The sequence below is a fragment of the Schistocerca americana genome, chromosome X (genome assembly GCF_021461395.2).
Source record: "Schistocerca americana isolate TAMUIC-IGC-003095 chromosome X, iqSchAmer2.1, whole genome shotgun sequence".
NCBI lineage: Eukaryota > Metazoa > Arthropoda > Insecta > Orthoptera > Acrididae > Schistocerca > Schistocerca americana.
Genome location: NC_060130.1, coordinates 572,394,851 through 572,418,851, shown reverse-complemented (window position 1 = coordinate 572,418,851; position 24,001 = coordinate 572,394,851). Strand labels below are relative to the sequence as shown.

At 40.8% G+C, this 24,001-nt stretch overlaps 1 protein-coding gene across 1 annotated transcript in view; it reads right to left on the bottom strand.

The window, feature by feature from the left end:
* The window catches only part of LOC124555261 (thrombospondin type-1 domain-containing protein 7A-like), a 1,197,505-nt gene extending 1,173,969 nt beyond the window's left edge, over positions 1-23,536 (bottom strand). Inside the window, exon 1 of the mRNA XM_047129129.1 lies at positions 23,444-23,536. The gene's annotated coding sequence lies outside the window, so the exon portion shown is untranslated. The remainder of the gene's footprint in view (positions 1-23,443) is intronic.
* Positions 23,537-24,001: the final 465 nt, after the last annotated feature.

Sequence of the window (24,001 nt, the reverse complement as noted above, 5' to 3'; positions counted from 1 at the left end):
GTTCTGACCCATTATGAATCTAAAGACACTGCGATACTGTTTGCTTCCAGATCTACAAAGGAATTTTTCCTGGTATTAACAGTAAAAGTCGTCCTTGCCTGAACTGCAGAAGACACTTTTACTGTGAAATCCTAGAGCAATATCAAAAATACTACTGTACCGTATATGTCGGAATTCTCTCTCTATCGCAATCGTCAAAGATGAAAACTGAAAATTAAATTCACAGCCATTACAACACCACACGTATGCAGACCAAAATAAAATTGAAGACAAACGAGTAGTATCCTAGGATATTAAAAATTTACCTTGAAATTGGCACGTTGGAATATCGTAGTAGTGTTACTACACTAATGAGCCAAAACATTATGACCACCTTCTTAATAGCTTGTTTGTCCGTTTTGGGAACGAAATAGATAATTGATTCCGCGTATTAGGGAACCGACAGATTGTTGGTAGGTTTGTGGGTGTATGTGGCATTAGACGTCTACGCACAGCTCATATAATCTGCCTAAATAATTAGCCGCTGATTTACGTACGCAGTAATGCCGCCCGATAGCGACCACAATGGGTTCCATAGGATATACATCAGTCGAATTTCGTCGTCGAGATACCAACGTGAGTTCATTATAATGATCCGAGACACGGACAGTTATACTGCTGACAGATAGCCATCAGGGAAGATATCAAACATGAAGGGATGCAGGAGGTTCACAGATGTCAGCGAGTCTTCAATTACTACCACAAGTCCCTTGCAAGCGCAGGACAATGTATCCCATAGCATCATACTGCTCCACCAACCTGGGTCCGTGGCGCGCTGCTCGTTTCGAACTGCCGTTCACCTAAACGATTACGTTTGTGGAGACGACAAACGATCTAGTGTAGCGAAAATGTGACTCATCTGAAGAGCCGACACATTTTCATTGATCGACGGTCGAATCCGATGGTCCCGTGCACACTTCAGTCGTAATTGACGATTTCATTGGGTTACATGTGGTCACGTAGGTGCGATCTGCTGCGGAGCTCCTTGTTTAAAATGTAAGATGAGCGCTGCGCTCCGAAACACTTGTGCGTGTACCAGAATTGTGCTCTTTCGTCAGAGATACCATAAATAACCATATATTGTACTTTCCAGAGCAGACAAGCCCCCGAACGACACGTTCTGTGATGAGATGTAGACGTCGGACCGTCTAGCACCTAGTGGTAGTTTCACTATCCCTCTATCCCTTCCGTAAACATCGAGAAGCTTCGCCGTTTTCAACGTACTCGTCGACAGGCTCAGTGTAATGATAATCTACTCTTTGTCAAAGTCGCTTATCTCAATGGATTTCCCCATTTGCATCTCATATCTTCGCTAGGGTGAGCCCTCGTTCATGCCTACTCCGCTTACATAGTTTGCTATCGCATCACGTGCCCGCAACGCCACCAGGCGGCATCCAACGTTGCGGTGGGCAGAGGTCATAATGTTTTGGCTTGGCAGTGTGGATGGTTTTCTTATTGTACGAGGGCTATTCAGAAAGTACGGAACGATAGGTCGTGAAATGGAAACCACAGTTAAAATCAAAATTGTTTTATTTTCAACAGTTAGCTACAACTTTCAGCTACTTCTCCATAGTCGCCGATCCGACTTAGACGTTTGTCGTGGCGTTGTACCAACTTTCCAATACCCTCGTTATAGAAGGCAGCGGCCAGTGCTTTTACGCCAGTTTTCTACGCTGGCCTACAGCTCGTTGTCTGTGCTAAAATGTTGTCTTCATAGCCAGCGGTTCATGTGAGCAACTCAGAGGCTGACAATTGCGAGCTGTATTGTGGGTAATCAAACATTTCCAATTGTAAACGATGCAGGAGCATCTTCATTACACCTGCAGAGTGCGACTGAGAGTAGTCTTGAAGAACATAACGCACGACAGTTATGTAATGGTGGCTGCATAGCTTTAGGTGAAATTCCTCTCCAGACCATCGTACGTAGCGAAAGACAGTATTGTTCTAGTTATCTCTATGAGCTCCCTGTGTGCTGACAACTAAAAAGAACGACGTAACGCTATCGGCGGGCGTACTAGAGACACTGCCCCACACACCTGTGCAAAACTTCATAGGATTTTCACCGTAGTTTCCATTCTGCGACCGATCGTTCCTTACTTTCCGAATAACTGTCGTATATATTCTGTGACAAAATCTTTATGTTAGTGATTCCGTTCTTATACCAATATTCACTGTCCACGCTTACCAAACTTTGATGATGCAATCAGAGGGAAGGAGGAATGTTAGATATCAGCTTTTAACGTCTCGTCTAAGGAGAAAGTATTAGACAAGGCTTGTGTTTACAAGGACGAAACAAGAAATAGACTTTGGACACTTGAGTAGAAAAGGAAACTGTAATAACTTTAAGCGACTTAGAAAAAAACATAAAGAAATATCTGCATGTCCGAACGAGGGTTTCAACTGATACGATCGTATTTCATAACGCAATCGTTTATATAGCCATTGTTTGAATAGGCCGTGTTGTCTCCCTGAGCAAGTCGCATGTTGCAGATCTTACCTCTGTTAAATCTCTTACATCTTATCTTTTGTAATAATCTTAAGAAGCAAGTTGCATCTAAGGTTTTATGATTCCGGTTACAAGTGGAACATGCAGTTAAGTACCGTGCACTTGGCTAAGGTGGTTCATACATGGAGCTGTATTTTAAAACGCATTACACCAGGAAGAGGCTCTTTCAATGTGGTAACAACGTCCTGTCTTTCGAAAAGAGGTAGTCACTAACGGTGCGTGATAATGTGAGCTTTTATTTGAGTTCGACGTACGAACAGGTTGAGCAGGTGTGCAGATACCATTTACAGCACAGTTTTCGCAACTTATAACAACGTTCATCTCACAGTCAAGCCATAATTATCACTTAACTTAATTAGATGTTTAGATTTTAGGTTATTCAAAGCTTTCCTTTTCACAGGGCTTCCAAATTCCTTGGAAATCGAATCAGGCACGTGTATGCCATGACCAGTCAAGCATTCGACTAGACAAGTCAGTATATTGGGGAAAAATATAAGCAGGATGTCTCGGGCCACAATACTAAGCCAGAGAGCATGTGCAGTAAGGATTTCAATGAAGTCACACTTTATTTTCATCAGTTCATTTAAAGACCATAAGTTAATGCATAAAGACAATTTTCATCAGTTCATTAAAGATTATAGGTTAATGGATAAAGACGAAGGTAATAACCTAAGTGACTATCGGAGTTTACTATTATGAAGCGTTCTAAAAGACGCGGCGTTCTCGTGTTAACTGAACGGGTAAGTAAATAATCTCTGCAAGTAGTAATAGTAATTTTGGTCTACTGATTTTATTTACCTACAAGTGGGAAACGAATGGTGTAGCAGTATTGACGCTGGTCCAAACCACAGTACCAGAATAGGCCCTAGAGGACTGAATAGGTTCTCAGGTATGTGAGTGGCTCGAAGACTTCCTATGTGACAGATCGTTGTTCTGGACGACAAGTGTTCATTAGAGACAAAGAAATCGTCAGAAGTGCCCAAAGGAAGTTTGTTAGGACGGCTGTTGCTCTCTATATACCTAAAAGATCCGACGCATTGAGTGAGCAGCAATCTGTGAGTGTTCGCTGATGACAGTGTAAGGTACGAGAATGTGTCACCGTAATGTAATGGTAGAAAGATTATTGATGAGTTAGATTGATTTTCTGTTTGGTGTGAGGAATGGCAGGCTTGTTCCAAATGTAGAAAAATTAATTTAATGCAGTCGAATGGGAAAAACAATCCAGTAATTTTCGAATGCATTATGCTAGTTTGCTGACTGACACAGTCACGTCGATTAAATATCTAGGCGTAACGTTGCTGAGCGATATGGCATGGACCGATTCGTAATGCCGGGAGGAACGAACGTGAATGGTCGACTTCGGTTTATTGCAGGAATTTTTAGGAAAGTGTAGCTCATCTATAAAGTAGTCTGTGTATGGGGCTAATGTGCGACGTAGTCTTGAGTACTGCTATAGTGTTTCTCATGCGCACTAGGTCGGATTAAAGGAAAACCTCGAAACTGTTCAGAGGCGCACTGCTAGATTTGTTACTGGTAGGTTCCACCAACACGAGAATATTATGGACACGCTCCGTTAACTCAAATTGGAACCTCCAGAGGGTGGACGACGTTCCTTTCGTAAAACTCTATTGAGAAAGTTTGAAGAGCCGTCACTGGCGGCTGACTACAGGACGATTCTACTGCCACCAACGAACATCTTGCGTTAGGACAGTGAAGACAATATAACAGAACTTAGGCATCGTACGAAAGCATATAGACACTTATTTTTCCCTCGATCCATTTGCGAGTGGAACAGGAAAGGGAATGACTTGTACATTATGTATTTAAGTATAGACGTAGCAATATAGATTTTCTGTTTGGTGTGATGAATGGCAGGCTTGTTCCAACATTTGCCCCTGAGAATAAAACTCAGTATTTCTTCTGTTCCTTCATTACGCTGATGGTTCATGCATGTGACAAATTCGCACCCCTCCGTGATACGTCACGGGAGGACACAAAACAGGAAGACGGAAAAAGCATAAGTAAACACACTTTGCTGCTTGGGATTTCTTTCAAATTTCGTCGAATGGTTTTGGAAGTTCCCTTGTTGTTCCCCACTATACACCAGTACAAGAAGTGTAAGATCAAGTTCAGTGGGCGCACGATATCTTTTGAGAATTGTCGAAGTACCCGTGGAGTTTCAGCAGTCTACGAAATTGTCAAGATCGTCGTGCTGTTGCTCTGTAGTCGTTTTCGATCGCATATATTTTGGGTATCAATGCGTCAAGGGAAAGGGTGGTTTTATTGGCGCGCTTTATGCCACACCTGAGGCCATTTCGTGCATATTCTATTAGGCGGTGTTTCTGAAACGTTACCTTCGGCCGTACGTAAAAAAATCGTGTGTTTTAACCTCTGGACGTCGCGGTCCTTGGTGCCAATTTGACGTTATTAATCCACCTTACACTTCACATGAACTTCTGAGATGTGGCCTTTTTTAGCGTGAGTCGACGTCTTGCTGTTCGTAGGGTGCCACGGTTTTTCATAATTACAGAGGAATGAAATGATAGTTAAATCAAGACCCTAAGCTGTCGACAGGCGTTGATATACATCAACGGGGACAATTGAAAATGTGTGCCCCGACAGGGACTCGAACCCGGAATCTCCTGCTTACATGGTAGACGCTCTATCCATCTGAGTCACCGAGCGCACAAAGGATAGTGCGACTGCAGGGATTTATCCCTTGTACGCTCCCCGTGAAACCCACATCCCCAACTTAATGTCCCCACACAACATTCGTAGTGCCCCTGCCCATTACACTCATTGCTCGCGGCAGACAATCTTACCGAGTCCCGTAAGAGTTCGGGCAATGCGTGTGCATCCAGCACAGAAGAAGAAGGTCAATGTCCGGTTAGCCATAACTATATGAAGATGGTACTGTTCTTTCGGACATATCCATAATTGCAAAAAGTGTTGTTTCAGGTGCAGGATGTTGTGCACGAACTTACCTCTAGATTATGGACCATAAATGTTCGATGATATTCATGTCGGGCGATCTGCATGGCCTAATCTTTCACTCGAACTGTCCAGAATGTTCTTCGAACCAGTCGTGAACAACTGTGGCCCAGTGGCATGACATCCCTGTTTGGAAACATCAAGTCCACGAATGGCTGCTATTGGTCTTCAAGCAACCGAACATAGCCATTTCCAGTCAATGATCGGTTCAGTTGGACCAGAGGACCAAGACCATTTCATGTTAACACAACGAACACATTATGGAGCTACCACCAGCTTGCACAGGGCCTTGTTGACAAATTGGCAACTTGGGTCCATGGCTTCATGGGGTCTATGCCACGTTCGAACCCTACCATTAGCTCTTACCAGCTGAAATCGGGACTCATCTGACCAAGCCACAGTTTTGCGTTTGTCTAGGGTGCTACCGTTATGGTTGGTTCGTTGATTCGGAGTGGGAACAAACAGCGAGGTTATCAGTCCCATCGGATTAGGGAATGATAGGGAAGGAAGTTGGCCGTGCCCTTTCAAAGGAATCATCCAGACATTTTCTTGAGGCCTATTTGGGGAAATCACGGAAAACCTACATCAGGATGGCCGGACAGGGCTTTGAACCGTCGTCCTCCAGAATGCAAGTCCATTATGGCAACTGTATTGTCACGCCACCAGGAGAGGCGTTGCACTCAATGTCGTACTGTTAGCAAAGGCACATGCGTTCGTCGTCTGCTGCCATTGTCCATTAACGCCAAATTTCGCCACAATGTCGAATAGGATAAGTTAGTCTTTAGACGCACATTGATTTCTGCGGCTATTTCAAGCTGTGTTGACAACTCTGCTTATGCGCCGTTGCTCTCGGTCGTTAAGTGCGTTGTCCGTTCTGAGAGGTAATGCCCACTCTTCACACTGTGGATCTCAAAATACTGAATTCCTGGAGAATTTCCGAAAGGGAATGTCCTATGCGTCTAGCTCCAAGTACCATTCCACGTTGAAAGTCCATGAACAACTGTCGTGCGACAATAATCATGACGGATAGCCGCACGGGGTACCCGCGCGGTCTCGGGCGCCTTGCCACAGTTTGCCCTGCTCCCCCTGTCGGAGGTTCGAGTCCTCCCTCGGGAGTGTGTGTGTGTGTTGTCCTTGCCGTAAGTTAGTTTAAGTTAGGTTAAGTAGTGTGTAAGCCTAGGGACCGATGACCGCAACAATTTGGTCTCATAGAACCTTACGACATATTTCCAAATATCCATGACGGAAATCTTTTCACATGAACACATAAGTACAAATGACATCTCCGCCAGTGCACTTCCCTTTAATACCTTGTGTATGCGATACTCCCGCCAGCTCATGACTTTTGACACCTCAGTGTATTTATCAATCTCTGATAGATATGCTCCGTGACAAAATACTCCATGAGGCAGAAAAGTCGAGGAGCTATGAGAGTGTTATGTAAATTTCAACGGAAGTGTTGTATCTTTAAATCGTTTGTGAAGATATGTCCTCTTGCTGTCATATCTCCAATAAAATCGGAAATATGACCAGGTACTCAAAGAACTTGTCACAAATATAAAAGGCTGTACTCATATCCTCGAGTCGATAGACTGAAGCCAATGTTGTTGCATTAGGTTTTCAGACGTGTGCTTGAAAAAATTCAGTGGATTTTCTGAACGGTAGATTTCAAGGAAGGAACGGACTACTAGAATTTAACGCCCTGTTGACGATGAGGTTACGAAAGAAGTGTCTATTTCATAAGAAAATATTTCACTCAGGCCAGAGTCTTGACAAGATCTAGAAAACTACTGAGTATCTAATGAAACCTCTAAAAAGAAAAACAGATGTATCATAATAATGTCAAGTATGACGGTTCGAATGTGAGGACAACACAACACACGGTCTCCGAACTGACCTGGAATCGAACCCGAGCCGCTACGTTTGTCAATCCCCTGTTATGTCTACGCTGTCTGATATATGCCAAGTAGTTATTGCTTTACCGGCTATTAGGAGAAGCTACATTTTGTATTAAGGACGTTGCTATGAATTTTCTCCCTTTATCGTCGGCGAAAGTCACAAGGAAAGAAGTTTTGAAACTTACGCAGAATTGTCTGAATGACTAATGTGAACGAGTTCCTTTTGTTAACGGAAACACGTTGTAGAAATGCTTTCAACGTAAATGTTTCTGCTATTATTCAGAACTTCATTTAGAGAATAATCCAATCAACAAAAGCATCGAAGCGATTTTTGCAACCCTAATCATCATTCAGCGTAAAGCTACAAAAGCAGTGGGCCAATGCAGAGGAGATGCCAGTAATTTTTCGTAACTTACCGATGTAATTTTCTGTCCGAGACTGCTAACATCGGGCTTCTTGTTTGGGTATGTAAATTTAATTCCAGAATTAACAAATTTAATATGTGTTATTATGGTTGGTATTTACAACCTGATCGTAAAACATCGCTTGGGTGCAATAAGACCACGTTAAAACAAAAGGGCAGTTATTTACAGCAATCGCCATTCAGGCATCAAAGATTGACTATGTAACAGTTAGATGTTTCTCATGCAGAACTCATAAAATGCAACCAGCGATCTGGAATTTATTTCTATTAAAATCGTTGACTATGAAGACGGAATTAAAAAGTCGTATTTTCACATCTTTCATATTGTATGGTGCATTTTTCTTCCAGCAGTCTTTCTCGTGACACAAATGTAATGTAAAGATGTATCGAAGCAGCAGGGCTATCTGATTTTCGATTTTTATCTGTGCAGTATTCATCAGTTATCAGCACGTCGAAATTATCCACAGGTTAAGTTTAATGTAAGTCCAGTCTACGGGGCAACACTAAGTGTAAAACTGTCAGTACAATAGTTTTGTTAACGGTTTTAAGAGCTCTATTTTTTAAGGGAAATGAATTTATTTCGTTTCATGTACGCAATATAAATCAGAAACAAACATTTTGTTACTAACTTGCTTTTAAGCATTTTATGTAAACAAACATTTTGTGGTTGAATTGCGCGGTAAATCTGCTGGGCTAAACCAACATCAAAGAACATGTCATTTAGGAACAGAGTCAACAGATTACAATTGTAATGTCGTTACATATTTGAGGTGAATATACGCCTTTGTAGATAAATCTTTCATTAAGCTTGTGTGTGTAGGCGGCAATTCATTTACGTATATTAATTTTAGAAGTGACCAGGCATCATGAAATTGTCAGAATATGCACAGTTGCATCCTCAAAGTGCTTTCGTATTACTTAGGTTTACAGGCAATAAAACTGGAACAATGAAAATATGACTTAAGTATAGATGATGCAACTGGTGTATCTCACCTGTACGACCAAAAAATTTGAAGTTTGTTTTCTACAATGGAATTGTTTCGTAAGCATGGGTTTCATCAGCCAGTAATATAAGAGAAATATTGAGATGCATAACATTCACTGTATTCTTTTTCAGAAATAGAGTTTCATCAACCGTACATCAGTAGCGGATCGCTATGTTACGTAGGGAGTATTATCACAGAAAATCACGTTTAGTTATGTGCAGAAAATTTTACTCATTTCGAAATTTTCATGTAGAATTTACGCGTATGTGATAATACTGTTATATAAAGATAGAAACTACACAAAATTTAGTAACCGACAATTCATGCAAACAATAGGAATTTCACAACACCAACTTCGGAATTTATTGGAATAATTACGGGTTTGAAGGAAATATCAGTTATAATTCGAAGCCTTTCATTCCAATAGAATCTGTTTGCGTACATGTTAGCTAGCGTCACGGTATCTTACTGCAGAGAACCTCCCTTCACAATCAAATTCATTCAAGAACAGATGCAAGTACCTCTTCGGTGCGCTGATAAATGAGATAGCGTGAGAGCGATAAGACAAAACCGTAGCCGGGAAGATTTCCTCCCTTGTATCTTTAAGTCGGTGATTCCGTAGGAAGACTATAGCAGATAGCGCCATAAATTCTGGTCCCAGTCCTTTAACGGCAAAGCAATAATGGCGAAGTAGCATTCGTAGAAGAATTACGGCGGTGAATAGCCGCATGCAACTAAGATCGTCAGCGGTCGGCTACAGATCTTTTACTCTTTATGTGGGAAGGAAAGACAGTTCATTCTGTAAGTGATGGGCGTTTGAAAAAGGCAAATCGCCGCGACATGAAAAACAAATTTTAGCGTTATACAATATTCATCGCAAAGAGTTAACAGTGTACTGTCAAGATACCTTTCATAAGCCGTCACAATTTTTTTTTTCTCTAGAGCTTCATGCGAATGTCGTCAGATTCAGAAGTAACTATATCAAAAAGTTGTTCGGAAACGTGAATATATTGTTATTTTTGACACTCAAACCTCACTAAAGAAAAAGAAAACCAGACTGATCGATGTTTCTGGCGGAAAACGATGAAACGAAAAATTCTATCACATTTACTTACAAGTCATTTGCTTTCTTTTTCAGACATTTGCGGCTGTTAAGTAATTTTAACAATGTTTAAAATTTAATATTACAGTTTACATTTCACCACTCATTATAAAATTCCTGATTTTTGTCTTAAATGCGTAAGGTAGAATTTAGAATTTTCTTAAACTATACCTTAAACTTTAATGAAATAGAATACTTAATGAAGGAAGTGATAATTATAACACTCGCAGTTTGCTACCGTTATTCATTCTTCCTGAGTACATACAGGAAACTGCGAAGACAATATATAAACTCCAGAACAGAATTAAAGGATCACTTTTTCGAAACCCCGTTATTGTCTCATATTGCTGTGCATAAGTTTCAAATTTGATTCGAAAGTCCCTACAACCTTCCTCTGTAAGGGTGCAATAGCGTGGCACCATTCGACTTCACCCTCGGACTGGGCGACGCTTCAAGCAGTAACGTGTCGACACATGCGAAAAAAGGCCACATCTCGGAAGTACATGTGAGGTATAAGGTGATGTAATAATGCCACATTCTCCAAAATTCTGCCCAATACCACGGTTGGAGTGTCAGACGATGATAAGGTCGTCACAGCTCCTCTTACCCACATTTCACCTCTTTTAGGGGCGTCTGCGATGGAGGTCAGAACTGCGACATCCACCGTTGATATCAAGCGTTTCTGTTACGTGTGGCCGAGGAAAACATTTCAGACACTCTGCCACCCAGAAGCGACACGTAGAGGCCTCACGGGGTGGCATAAGGGGCGTCAATGAAACCACCTATTTTCCTGGAGTATTGATTCCCACAGATTTCACGGTAGAAAACGACAGTTAGCAGTGCGATGAGCAACTGAAATACTTTCTTGACAATCTTTGATACTGCTGACACCTTTGAACGTTTCAGTCCTTCTCAAAGGACATTGCGGGGCTGTATCCGCATTGAAAGTGATCGCACCTCTTTGGAGTTGTGCGCGACCGAATTTTTTTCTCTCGTGTACAGGTTGGAAGCATTAGGGACCTTTCAAAACCATTCGACGAAATTTGAACATGATCCGTAACAGCAAGGAGTACCTATACTTTTTCATTCCTTTTGTTTTCCTCTCTACTTTACGTGACCACATTAACATGTTCTTGAATAAATGGCATAGGGTCCCTCAAAGAGCCCACAGTTCGGCAACATGCCCGATGCCACCACGCAAATTTGTTGAGCACGTCAGAGATGTACCTTCAGAAGTTTCGACACCAAATCTCACTGGCGGCTGCTCTAGTGCCTTGGGTTAAGCAACCACTTCGACACTCCTCGGTTGAGGTTTGCCTACATTCAGAACTTAGACCAGTCGCTAGGCTGATTTGGTGTCGAAGTTTCTGACAGGTAAATTTGTAGCGTGCTCGAAATAGTTGCGTTGGTGGCACCGAGTATGTTGTCGTGTCGAAGGGGGGGAGGGGGGGGGGGGTGTTTGACGACGAACTCCTTACCGTTTTATACACGTCTATCTTAATGCTGCACTCCTACAGAAAGCAGGAGAACTGAAAAAGCGTAAGTACGCTCTGATGCTTTGGATCATGTGCAAATTTCGTCGAATGGTTTTAATGCTCCCTACTGATGCCAACCTATACACGAGATTAAAAACTGCACTGCACACGGCGCTCAAAATGGGTGCGACCACGTTCAATGCAGATAGAGCTCAACCATGTCCTTAGAGAAGATTGAAACGTCCGATGGTGTCAGCTACGTCAAATGTTGTCAAGAACACTTACCACCTGCTCATCGCACTACCAACTATCGTTTTTGACCGCGAAATCTGTAAGAATCAACGCCTCAGGGAAATGAGTGGTTTCATTGGCGTCGTTTATGTCACCAATGAGACCTTTTCGTATCGCTTCTGAGTGGCAGAATGTCTGAAATGTTTTCCTCCGTCACTCATAAGGAATATGCATGATTTCAATGGTGGCTGACGCGGTTCTGATCTCCATCGGCTAATGAAGATATCAGTGTGAGTAAGAGGGGCTGTGACGATCACACAATTGTCTGACATACCCACTGTGGCTTAGGGCAGAATTGTGGAAAAATTTGTGCCAATATAACATCATTACCCTACCTTACAGCTCAAAGCTATGGCCTTTTTTTGCATGTGTCGACACGTTGCTCTTTGAAGCGTCTCCGAGCCAGAGGGTGGCTCGACAGGGAGCCACGCTATTGCACCATTGCAGAGGAAGGCTGTAAGTATCTTTGAATCAAATTTGAAGCTTATGCACAGCAACGGGAGACAGTTACGGGGTTTTCAGAAAGTGATCCTTTAATTGTGTTGCGCAGTGTGGTTAATCTCCTCGATGTGTACTGCTCGGTGTTCATTTCTAATTCATGCTAAGGGCAGAACTTTGGAATAACGACTGTTGTTACTCCTAAGCATTTGGTGAAATTTTATCCACTCCAATAAAATTCCACTTGACGGCTCTACATAACGAAAAATCCCGTACCCATTCGTGAGATATCTCTCTTCTCCACTTCGCCACATATTTATAGTCTAATTTCATGTTAATTCCACACACGTGTCAATACCTTTTGGCGAATAAACATTTATTACTTATTTCTAGACTAGTTTTTGGCGAAAATGACATAGCTGTAGAATTAAAAATACATGGGATACAATTTTTCTGTGGTGTGTCACGTAAATCGAGCAAGAATATGGTGTGGATAATTACTGCGGCATTTATTTTTTAATTTTGTAGAATGTATGCTATCTCAGCCATATCACACACCAGTTTCCTCCATTATATTTGGTTCTACTCTCGGCAAGTAGTTGATCCGAGCTAACTTAAACAAGAAATATTCATGTATGTGGAACAGTACTCTAAAATTTGACGATCGTCTCTTATGTATCTTTATGTACACTTCTGAATATCTATATTATTAGATTTTCTACTAATTTTCTTATGTTTTATTATAATAGTGGGGTCATATTAATGTTCTTTCAGACAAAATATCTCACACAATAGCTCTCTTACCTTTATCAAATTTGGTTTTATAGAACGCATTGTTTTGTGCTTTTCATTGAATTCCGACTAGTATTCTTTTTTGTCATTATATCACATAATGTTATCTGGCCAAATGGCCTTTATAATAATAATGATAATAATAATAACAATAATAATAATAAAGGACTCTTGTTCAAAGAACGGAAGCTATTATTAACAGGACACGTACATTGAGACAGCATTTAAAAACGGATTAAAGTTTACACATTAAGAAAAGTGTAGACGTTGAGGTTAGTAATTACTCTCGTCATATAGCCAGATGTAACCTGTTCACCTACAGGAAAGTATGAATATGTGTTTGAAGAACGTGTTATTTTATGATCTTAATCCAAACAGTTTCTGCAAGACGTGAATTGCGTTACAGAGCTGCAGAAGACGAATCTTATAGTCATCAGGGCAACGTACGGTATAGAGCAGAGATGTGTGGATGTAAAAAAAATGTTTGTGTTATTGTGGTTAGAAGGATCATGTTCCTCATTTCACTGTAAAAGAAATGCTGTGATGTTGCTACATATTTAGTTGTCTAGAAAAACTGATTAACTTTTTATTTAGAAAAACGTTGTAGACACGTGTATCAGGAGAGGAAATCGAAACCTACTGCACTAGTTATATTATGGAAAACGATACTTGAGTGTAGTAAACAGGAATGTCGATCATGCGTGCCAAGATTTATGTTTCTGGTAAATCGTTCCTTAGTACTTAATTGACCGATTTTTACCATTTATGACGGGAATGGAGGAAGATTTTTAATCATGTTGTGAGATATGACGTTTTAGAAGGTGAAGGCACTCTGTCAACGAGAACAACTTTCAGTTAGTATTTGAAAATCTGTTCATGAAAACTAATGTAAGCTGCGTTAGACGTTATTTACGGGATGGATTAGTTGATTAGCTGTGTGTAAACGTTCTGACATTACTGTACTTACGAGCAAGAGCGTACAATAAAAGTTCTCTGATTAACACTTGTACATTGAAACAGATCAGCTATGGTACGCGAGGAATTAATCAGGAAAGGTTTAGAAGAATCGTTGTTTATTTAAAGTGTAATATGACTTATGACTGAGATTTATCGGGAACCCGAAATGGGAATAACTAATCATTTGCTGGCGCTGTTGCCTGTCGGACTGAAATTCTATTGAATTTAATTCTTTCCAACAACTTATACAGCAATGGAAGTGGTAGCAGTCAGAAGTGGTGTTCGTGACCGCTATGATTCATTCTTCTCCCCGCGCAACCTAATGCGGAATGTCGTTCGTTCACGCAAACGCCGACGCAGTTCTATGCCATGGCCCAGTACTTAGTTCCTCTATTTTTATTGTCACTGGAGGAAAAATTATCCGATGTAAAGATTTAAGAGAAGACCTTGTCGCTATTGAGATAAAATGGTCTTCTCTTTTCACGGTGTAAACCGTCCAGCTTAACGCGAAAATCTATAAGAAGAGGAATGCTGCAAGTCCTGACATACCGCTTATCCTTCTCTTTTTGCTTCGTTCAAACTTTAATGTGTGTCACGAGAAAATTTGGTGAAACTCATTTCTTATTTCACAGCGATCCTTGTCTCATTTCAGTAGTCTGCTCGTATCTGTATTCACCCTCGTTCAACATTCACATCGGGAACTCGTAGCGAACCTCGAGAGCACAAACCCCGAGGGCCAACATTCTTTAATATGAGCCACGTATTCAGACACGAACTGCCAGCCGTTCGTTTCGCCTGACAGGAAGCGGGAGACATATGAATACCTAATGCCTCATAATTCAGCGGCTTAGTGATGCGGTTATCTGAGAACCCCCTCCCACCCCTGCCACCAAAACACACATGCGCGCACACACACACACACACACACTCAGAGAGAGAGAGAGAGAGAAGGCAAGCACAGATGCACGCAAATATGGCGAAAAAATTTTAACACTACATTTAGTATAAGGAAAATCGTATAACGTAGTACGGGGAGATCCTGTGAGAATCGTTTCATAAAATACAGATTTCGATGGTGACTGCGAACAGAATCCTGCGATCCGGTTCTTTGGCATCTGCTGACCGAAACAAGGAATGATTTTATTTCCGGGCGGCGTCCAGTCCCCACAGAATCTACAATATGCGAAAAAGTGTGATTTTCCGCTAAAGGGATCTCTACATTTCGTACTTTTCTGTAGCTTCAATTTATGAGATACGTGATTGAATTTTTTATGCTGATATAATACATAGAAACTGCGTTATCTTAAATAAAAAGGAATTCATTATATCAATGACATTCGTGCAATGCAAATTTTAGCGAAGCACAGGGAAAATATTGTTGAACGATGAGGCTTTCTATGAGCGTTACGTTTTGCGCATCTTGTAAGGTTGTGGGGTTGAGTCCCTCATTGTAATTCTTTTTAATTTTCAATTTTTTACGTTACTTAAACCGCAAATAAATCTAATTAATACTCAACATATTGTATTTTTTAATATTTTCATAGACGATATTGGAAGGGAAAGCAAAGGAAAATTTTGGATTCAAAATAATTTTTTTTTGATAAGATTGTATTTACAACGTCCACGAGTGTTCTGCAAGTAACTTCCATGAAGAGATTCCAACTGCAGCGTAGAGGATATGGTATTACGTCAGTTTAATTTTAACCCTCGAGCAGTCTTCGGCAGCTGCACGCGAACAATAGGCTCCAGGTGAAGCCAGCTCATGCAAATCAGCACCTGCAAAAGAATGAAATCTAATTTCATATATGACGATCTGCTGTACGCCTTACTATCCCTTCATGGAAAGTATTTGGAATCCCACATTGTCTTTACCTTTCCTTCTCATGCCTTTTATGAAAAGGTAAATAAATACAATGTACCCAGCATTATTCCCGTTTATGTGCAGGGTGAGTAACATAAAAATTGAAAATAAAAGAATTTATACGTAGGGACTAGACTGGACTACCCTTGGATTACCATTGTGTACGTTTGGCGCAGCAGAAACAGTACACAACGCTATTAAAGGCTAGATCATACATCAGCAAACAAGGTAGTATGTGTACCAGAGATGGATTGTTGCAGGTAATGCATATTTTCAGACATCTTCGTCAGTACCATGCTATCAGTTTCGAATAGAACACTTGGTGCTGCAGGCAAATTATCATCACAACTTTTTTTTTTTTGTGCTGACAACTGAATCTGCATTCGTAATTGATTTAGTCTACTACTTACGTTTAGATTTACTGAAAATACATCTATTATAACTTTATACAGATTCTATGTTGTCGTCCAATACTGAACTTAAAATGATATTGTTAAAAGTTTCCGATGACACCAGCCCTATGTTAGCCAAAAATGTGAACTGTAACACTAGAGTGATAATTAAGAGAGCAAGAAGATTACATGGCAGAATCGTCCATAACTCTCTGATATGTTATGGTACTTAGCTTCAACGAGGGAATGGTGATGCTTGTCAGAATATTTCTCACTGCCAGAATGTTCAAACCCCGACACAAACACGCCCAGAAGCCGGTATCTGCAGTCACAGCTCCGAAAACCTTATAATGTTACAACGTACGTAGTTTCAGGCCAAATATTGTTCTTAGGCAGAAATAGATTGACAGACTGATTAGAAGGATTTAGTAGGATTGCTGTTAACAGAAAACATTCCTTTGATTAAGAATCGTGATATTTCAAATCATTCGGCAGCAGAACATAATAACGGATATCTGCATTGTTGTCGTACTGCAAGTAATTTGGGTTTGTATATTACGAATAAAATTTGTTCGTGTTTCATATCTAAGTGTACACGGTGCACTGTGTGTATATATTTTATGTGTATCGTTAGCTGTCTCTAAATAGCTGCAAAAACAAGAAGAGAAGACATACGTAACCTAGGCATCAACACTTTGTCTCCTCTTACTTCGGGATGCTTCAGCATTTTAGGAACACGCTTTGTACCCCATTCCAGAACATTCCAGTAACGTCAGAATGTTGGCGTTTCAGTAGAAATATTATCTCAGATTTTCTCTAACTTCCCAGGAGGATATCTATAACAGTACTTCCTTTCAGAGATTCTGTTCAGGCAACAACTCCCCGTCTATAGGTTTCGCGTCTTAAGATTTTTTTCCAGTCCGGCGACGGTTAAAATAGACTTCACGTCGATGTAATCCTCTCTTCTACTAAACTCCATTCAGAAAAGTCTATGTACTGTTGAGTACGTGGTGTACCTTGGATGTGCCACCCTACAGAGAAGTGTTTCCTTCTGCCCTCGTGTCCTCCAGAATATATCTGACTCTTTTTTTTTTTAATATCAAGGCGGCATTTTTTGTGTGGAATTACTGGTATCTTCTGAGATTTTCGTAATTCATTTAGGTTAAATTGTAAGCGATATGTTTAGTGGTGTACCGCTGACTACTGCTGAAGCGTGTTGTTGTCTTGGGTTAGAATTCCAGGTTTACTCTCACAACAAACACTGATAACTAGAAAATAAAGGCGTGCTGAAATTTGTAGCATGAACGTTTTGCGTTATACATACATTTCTTTTTTGTACAAGCCACCTGCAACTGGTTTGCTGGAGCGTACTTCTGTCAGCTATGTGAGCGACATCGGCACGATTTTGTACAGGTAAGTGAAGTATAATACATTGTGAGGAAAGTGTTGTGATTCTCCATGGGTTGTTTAACTAGGCTAAAGAGAAGGCGTAACGAATTGGCTCAGACAGTTCCAGTAGAAGTCGGTGCAAGAAACAGCACAATTTTCATTCTACGGATTATAAATAACGCATCCAAATATAAACCGGCAGTTTTAGTTCTGAACCATTTTTCATTAAAAAAAGGCTTTCCACGAAAAAATGCATTTATAAAAGAGCTGCGCCAACTTGTCATCACCGATTTCGTCCAAATCGATTGCATGTGCTAAGCTTGTCGAGAAATGGAAGTGACCGAAGTTGGAGCTCCAAATGGTCAAGCGTTTAGAAAAATATGCCTTTTTTGGCACGGGTCGAACGAGGCATGAGCCATTTGAGGTGGGATTTCCAGACGGTTTCTCGCAGAATCTCTAAGTGTCTTTGGACCAACTGCTATATAATCTGTATTAAAGACTCTGACTAAATAGAATCATTTTTTATAATATTCGGATTATTCGAGCTACAAGTCTAGTTAATGCTTTCACTTACATGTTGTTTCAATATGTTCCCTAACTCTCTTTCTCAGATGGGGCAAGAGCAGAGCTCTGTTGTTTTTCGTATCCAAAAAGACAACTAAGGAACCAATCGAAATATCGTGTAAATGAACAGTTAACTTGGCTGACAACTAGCATTTCTGGAGATTACTTCGCCGACGTATCATCCGATATGAGTATTATCATAATTCTTGATGAAAAGCAACTTTAGATACGGTGACGTAAAACTGCTTCCCAAGAAAATGTACACGTTTCCAATAAAAAATGTGTGTTACGAAATCTTGTGAGAATAGGTCTGGAAGCAATGTAAGAGACCACTTTAAGTCCGTGGCACTAAGAAAGGGACGTTACCTACTCGTCACCACCCATTTCAGCCAAATGAAAGGTATATGCTGGGCTTGGCCAGGAATGAAAGAGACAGAAGAGGGAGCTACATATGGCCAATCGTTTCGTAAAATTAGAAGTTCTGGCGCGTGTCGGGCAAGGAATGAGCCATATATGTAAGCAGAGTTTCCAGACATCATTTGGTGCAGCGGAAAAATTACAGATTGGCGATCAAAATGTCGTGGGGTTGAGTCCTTCGGCGGAATTATTTTTAATTTTTAATGTTTTGTGTTACTTAAACAGCAAATAAACTTAAATAATACTCAAGATATTGTATTTATTAATATTTTCATAGAAGACATGGACAGGAAAACCGAAGGGATATTTGAGATTGAAAATAAATTTCCTACAAAAGACTGTGTTTATAACGTCCACGAGGATTCTGTAGGTGACTTGCCATGAAGGTATTCTAAACACAGCGTACAGAATTTCGTATTATGTTAGTTTAATTTTGATCTTCGAGCCATCATCGGCAGTTACACGTGAAGAATAGTTTTCCGGTGAAGATTGCGAGAAAACTACTGCTCTCCATGTTATTACGGTGAATATCACCCCCGTACGTGCAAATCTGCACCTGTAGAAGAATAAAAATATCTAATTTTATGCACGGCATTGTCGTGTACGGCTTATAATCCATTCCTAGAAACGTATTTCAAATCCGAAATATTTCTTTGTCCTTCCTTCTCGTGTGTTTTATGAAAATATTAAATAAAATATATTGAGTAGTATTTTGTATTATATGCAGCATGAGTGACGTAAACAGTGAGAGGAAATTTTTTACCGCATAGCGACTGGACCCCACGACCGTGCGATTACCGTTGTGTATGGGTAAAGCAGCAGAAAGGGTAGACAACGTTAACCCGAGGGTCGCGCGGTAGAGACCCGAAGCGAAAATATTGTATTTTCAATTTTTACTTTACTCCCACTGCACGTGAACCGAAATAAAGTTCAGTACATTCTATTTATTAATATTTCCATAAAAGGTATGGAAAGAAAACACTAAGGAAAATTTGTGATTTCAAATCCGTTTCCAGGGAAGGATTGTAAGGAGTACACGAGAAATTAGTACACAAAATTAAATATTTTTATTATTTTGCAGATGCAGATTTGCACGTGCTGGGGTGATATTCACCGTAAAAACAGAGGCAGCGGTAATTTTCTCGGCATCTTCACCGGGAACCTATTCTTCGTGTGCAGTTTCTAAAGATTGCTAGATGGTCAAAATTAAACTAACGTAATACGGCGTACTGTACGCTGTAATTAGAATCCCTCCATGGGAAGTTACTTACAGGATACCTGTATGAAATTTATTTCCAATTCCAAATATCTCTTTGATAATCCTCCCTACGTCTTCTATGAAATTAGTAATGAATATAACATGATGAGCATTACTCACGTTTATTTGCAATTTAAATAACATAAAAATATTCAAAATTAAGATGAATTCTGGTGAGGGACTCAACCCCATGACTTTTGGATCACCAGTCTATAATTTTTCCGCTGCTCCAGCTGATGCCTGGAAACTCCGATAACATAAATGGCTCACACCATGTGTGACGCACGCCAAAAATACTGTTCTAGAGCTTCTACTTCTGTCTCTTTTATTTATCGGCCATACCCCAACACACTATAAATTTGGAGGAAGTCGGTGATGACTAGTAGGCCCCTTCTTAATGCCACGGACTGAAAGTGGTCTCTTACACTGTTTCCATACCTCTGCTCAGAAGTGTTAGTAAAACCTGATTTTTTATTGTAAACATGTACATTTTCTTCTAAAGTAGTAACCGTCACTGTAGCTAAGGGCGCTGTTCATCAAGAACTTGGGTAATACTGATCGTTGGAATACCTTCTCAAAATAACCTTCAGCGTTTCTAGTTGTCAGCCAAGTCAATCTATTCATTTAGACGATATTTCGATTGGTTTCTTAGCTGTCTTCCTCAGGTACGCCAAACAACAAAGCTCTGCTCTTAGCACATCCGAAAAAGACAGTTAGGGGATATCTTGAAATAACGTGTAAATGAAAACAAGGCTTGATGCTCAAACGGTCTGAATATTATAAAAACGTTCCTTATTTAGTCATAGTTTTTGTTACAACTACTCAGATGCTATAGCAGTCGTTACAAAGTCCTTAACCATGCTACCTCAATTGGATTATGCCTCATTCGACCCGCGCAAAAAATGCTTTTTTTCTAAACTCTTGATCATCTGTCACTTTTATTTGTAGCCAATCCCTACTATATACCATAAAATTTCCGCGAAATCGATGATGACGAGCAGGTGCGGTCCCCTTGTGAGTCCACTTTCTTGGAACTTTTTCGTGGAAAGTTACTTTTTTTTATTTATTGAAAAATAATTCACCAGTAGAAATATTGGTTCATATTTCGATGCGTTTTTTGCAATCTGCAGTCTATTTCAACCGTTTCCAGACTGAAAAAAAATCGTATGACGTGAAATCTGTAGACGGGATGATGTTGCCTGAACAGAAGTCGTGAAAAGAAGTTTTATTATAGATATCCTCCTGGGAAGTAAGAGAAAATGTGAGATATTATTTCTACTGAGACGCCAGAATTCCGAAACTAGTGGAATGTTCTGGAATAGGGGCATACAGCGTGTTGCTGGAGCATTGAGCGTCCCGTCACAATAAGAGACTAAGTGTTGACACCAGGGTTATGCATGTCTTCTCATTTAGTTTTTGCACCTATTCAGGGAAACCTAATGACACACTTAAAATACATACACACAGTGCATCGTGTACACTTAGATATGAAACACAAACAAATTTTATTCGTAGGTATACAAACCCAAATTACTTGCAATACGACAGAAATGCGGAAACCTGTTATTGTTATTCTGCCTGGCGAATGATTTGACATAAGACGGTCTCAGACGGAGGAACATTTCCTATTAACGACAATTCTACTAAATCCTTTCACTCACTCTGTCAATCTGTTTCTGCCCAAGAACAAACCATTATTTATTTTCAAACTAAGTACGTTGTAAACAATATATTCTTTTCGCAGCTGTGAGTGCCGATACTAGCTTCTGGGCTTGTTTGTGTCGGGGTTTGAACATTCTGGCAGTGAGAAATATTCTGATACGTATCACCACTACGTCATTGAAGTTAAGTACCGTAACACGTCAGACAGTTACGGACGTTTCTGCTGTGTAACCTTGTTCCCGTTTTCATTTGATTATCAGTCTAGGTGTTTGAATTCACGTTTTTGGGAAACATAGGGCTGGACTCCTCGAACATTGATATCTGTTGCATTTTAAGGTCAGTATTTTGCGACGACATAGACTCTGTAGAAACTTATAATAGATGTATTTTCAGTAAATCTAAACATAAATAAAAGATTAAATCAACTACAAATGTGAATTTAGTCAGCAGCAAAAAACATTTTGTGATGTTAATGTGTTTGCAGCACGAAGTACTGTATTCGAAACTGACAGTAAGGTATTGATGAAGACCTTTGAAAATAAGTATTACTTGCAACAATCAGTCTTTGAAAGACTTTTTCTCTGATGTATGGTCTAGCCCATAAAATGAATATTAACATGAGTATTATCGAAAATACTTGTAAGATGTGCAGACATTATGCGCAAAAACACGTATGACAGTGTAGATAAATATTTATAACTGGAATAGGCAGGCTATGACGTGACTTGAAAGTAAACTTTAAGATTATTTATTTGTAGTGACACTGCATTTCATTAAAATGTGTTCGATAGCTGCATTCGCATTGGCAGAGATATGATTACATTAGACGATACCGCTTCTTTCCACGTGCAAAGAATGATATTCTTTGCTGGGCGTGAGAAAACTGCTTACGGCACGTCTCTCGATAATCGGGAGACATTTGTTGCTGTAGTGCGGCCCATGTATTGCTGGAATTGTAGTAAAATTTCGGTCCATGTGTAGTCTGACGGGCTGGACGTCATGGAGATCTTCTAAGATGATGGAGCTGTAAGTTATTTGATTTCCAAACTCAGCCAAAATCAAGCGATAACATTATCATAAACAACATGTACAGAGAACAATATATTTATGTTCAGAGTCGACGGCGTGTTGCTTTGAAAGTGTTGTGCTGAAAATCAGTATTACCAGATACCTGACATGTGTACGACGTAGCGTGCAGACATCTGATGAAGTCCTGAAAAAAAGAAGTACATGCAATATTTCACAGCATTCAACATAAAAATGGAACATTATACATATTGCTAATGGAAACGTTATATGCAAATAGATGCAAGAAGGAATATTGTCTCCCCATAAATATTTCAGTAATTAGAAAGTTTTATGATGGACAATTATTATTCTCACGAAAAGAAAATTTTGTTCTAATTATTTTTCTAAAATTTCTGTCCAAGGAGTAAATAAACCGATACAGACACAGTGCACGTCTTATAGCATGGGAGGTCGAAAATAAAATTTTTCGTGCCCCTTACAATTTTATAATAAAGTGGCAACTAGTTCGGGTTCGGGAGTCGTCTTACGCTGAAGATGTTAATTCTTAAGCGGAAAATATAGTGAAGGAAATTGTTAATCAGCGTACTGTGCAGAGAGCAAGCTCTGTGTTCGAGAAAAAAGCGTGTAATGTCCAAGACTAGAGTAGAAATAGTTGTAAACAAACATCTTATCAAAACGCACTCTAACGTATCAGATCTCGGTTTTAGATATCCGACTAGTGATTGATATCTGTCTCGTCTGCGGCGCGAGCAGTCAGAGCGAGGACGACAATGAGACGAAAACACAGAAAGCGCGGCGAGCGGGCGGGTACGCGCTACCCGAGGCGGGGGCGCGTGCGACACCCGGCGGCTACTGAGACACGCCGGGAAACCGCCTGCTACGGGCCGAGGAAGCGACCAACACCGAATCAATAGACCGCGCCGGCGCCAGAGGCAGCAGAGGCCGCGGAGGGAAAGCGCGCGGGTTACTCACCCCGACTGGTACCAGCAGCTGCGGCGGCGGCGGCAGTAGTGACGGCTGCTAGCGGAGCTTCTTCCCTCGGCGTCCGGTCGCTCTGGCGGGTGGACGCCGACTGTGCAGTGGCCGGCGGCCGCCGGCGGTAGTCGCTGACCGGCGCGCGGGACCGCGCCTGCGCCGCCGGCGCTACCCTCTCCGCCCCTCCGCCTACGCCTCCCACTCCGTCTGCCTCCCACTCCGTCTGCCTCCCACCTGCCGCCACCGCCTCTATCTGCAAACACGGCCGGCGCCGTCGTTTCCGCGCACCGTAAGCGCAAAGGAGTAGCGCACGAAATTTGCGCACATTGCCATGTGTGAGGGGAGGTATATGAGTCCGTCAGAGCTTCGGCTGAAAACACTGGCAGCAGAGACTTCCACAGCCTGCTCTAAATACCTCCACGAGTAGCAGAATTCTGGACGATAAAAATTGCTTTTGTTAATAATAGACAATGATATCCATACACTAGGAAGCAACCATAACGTGTGAAAATGGAGAGAAACAGACACCCAGTTCGATTACCTCGTTATGATACA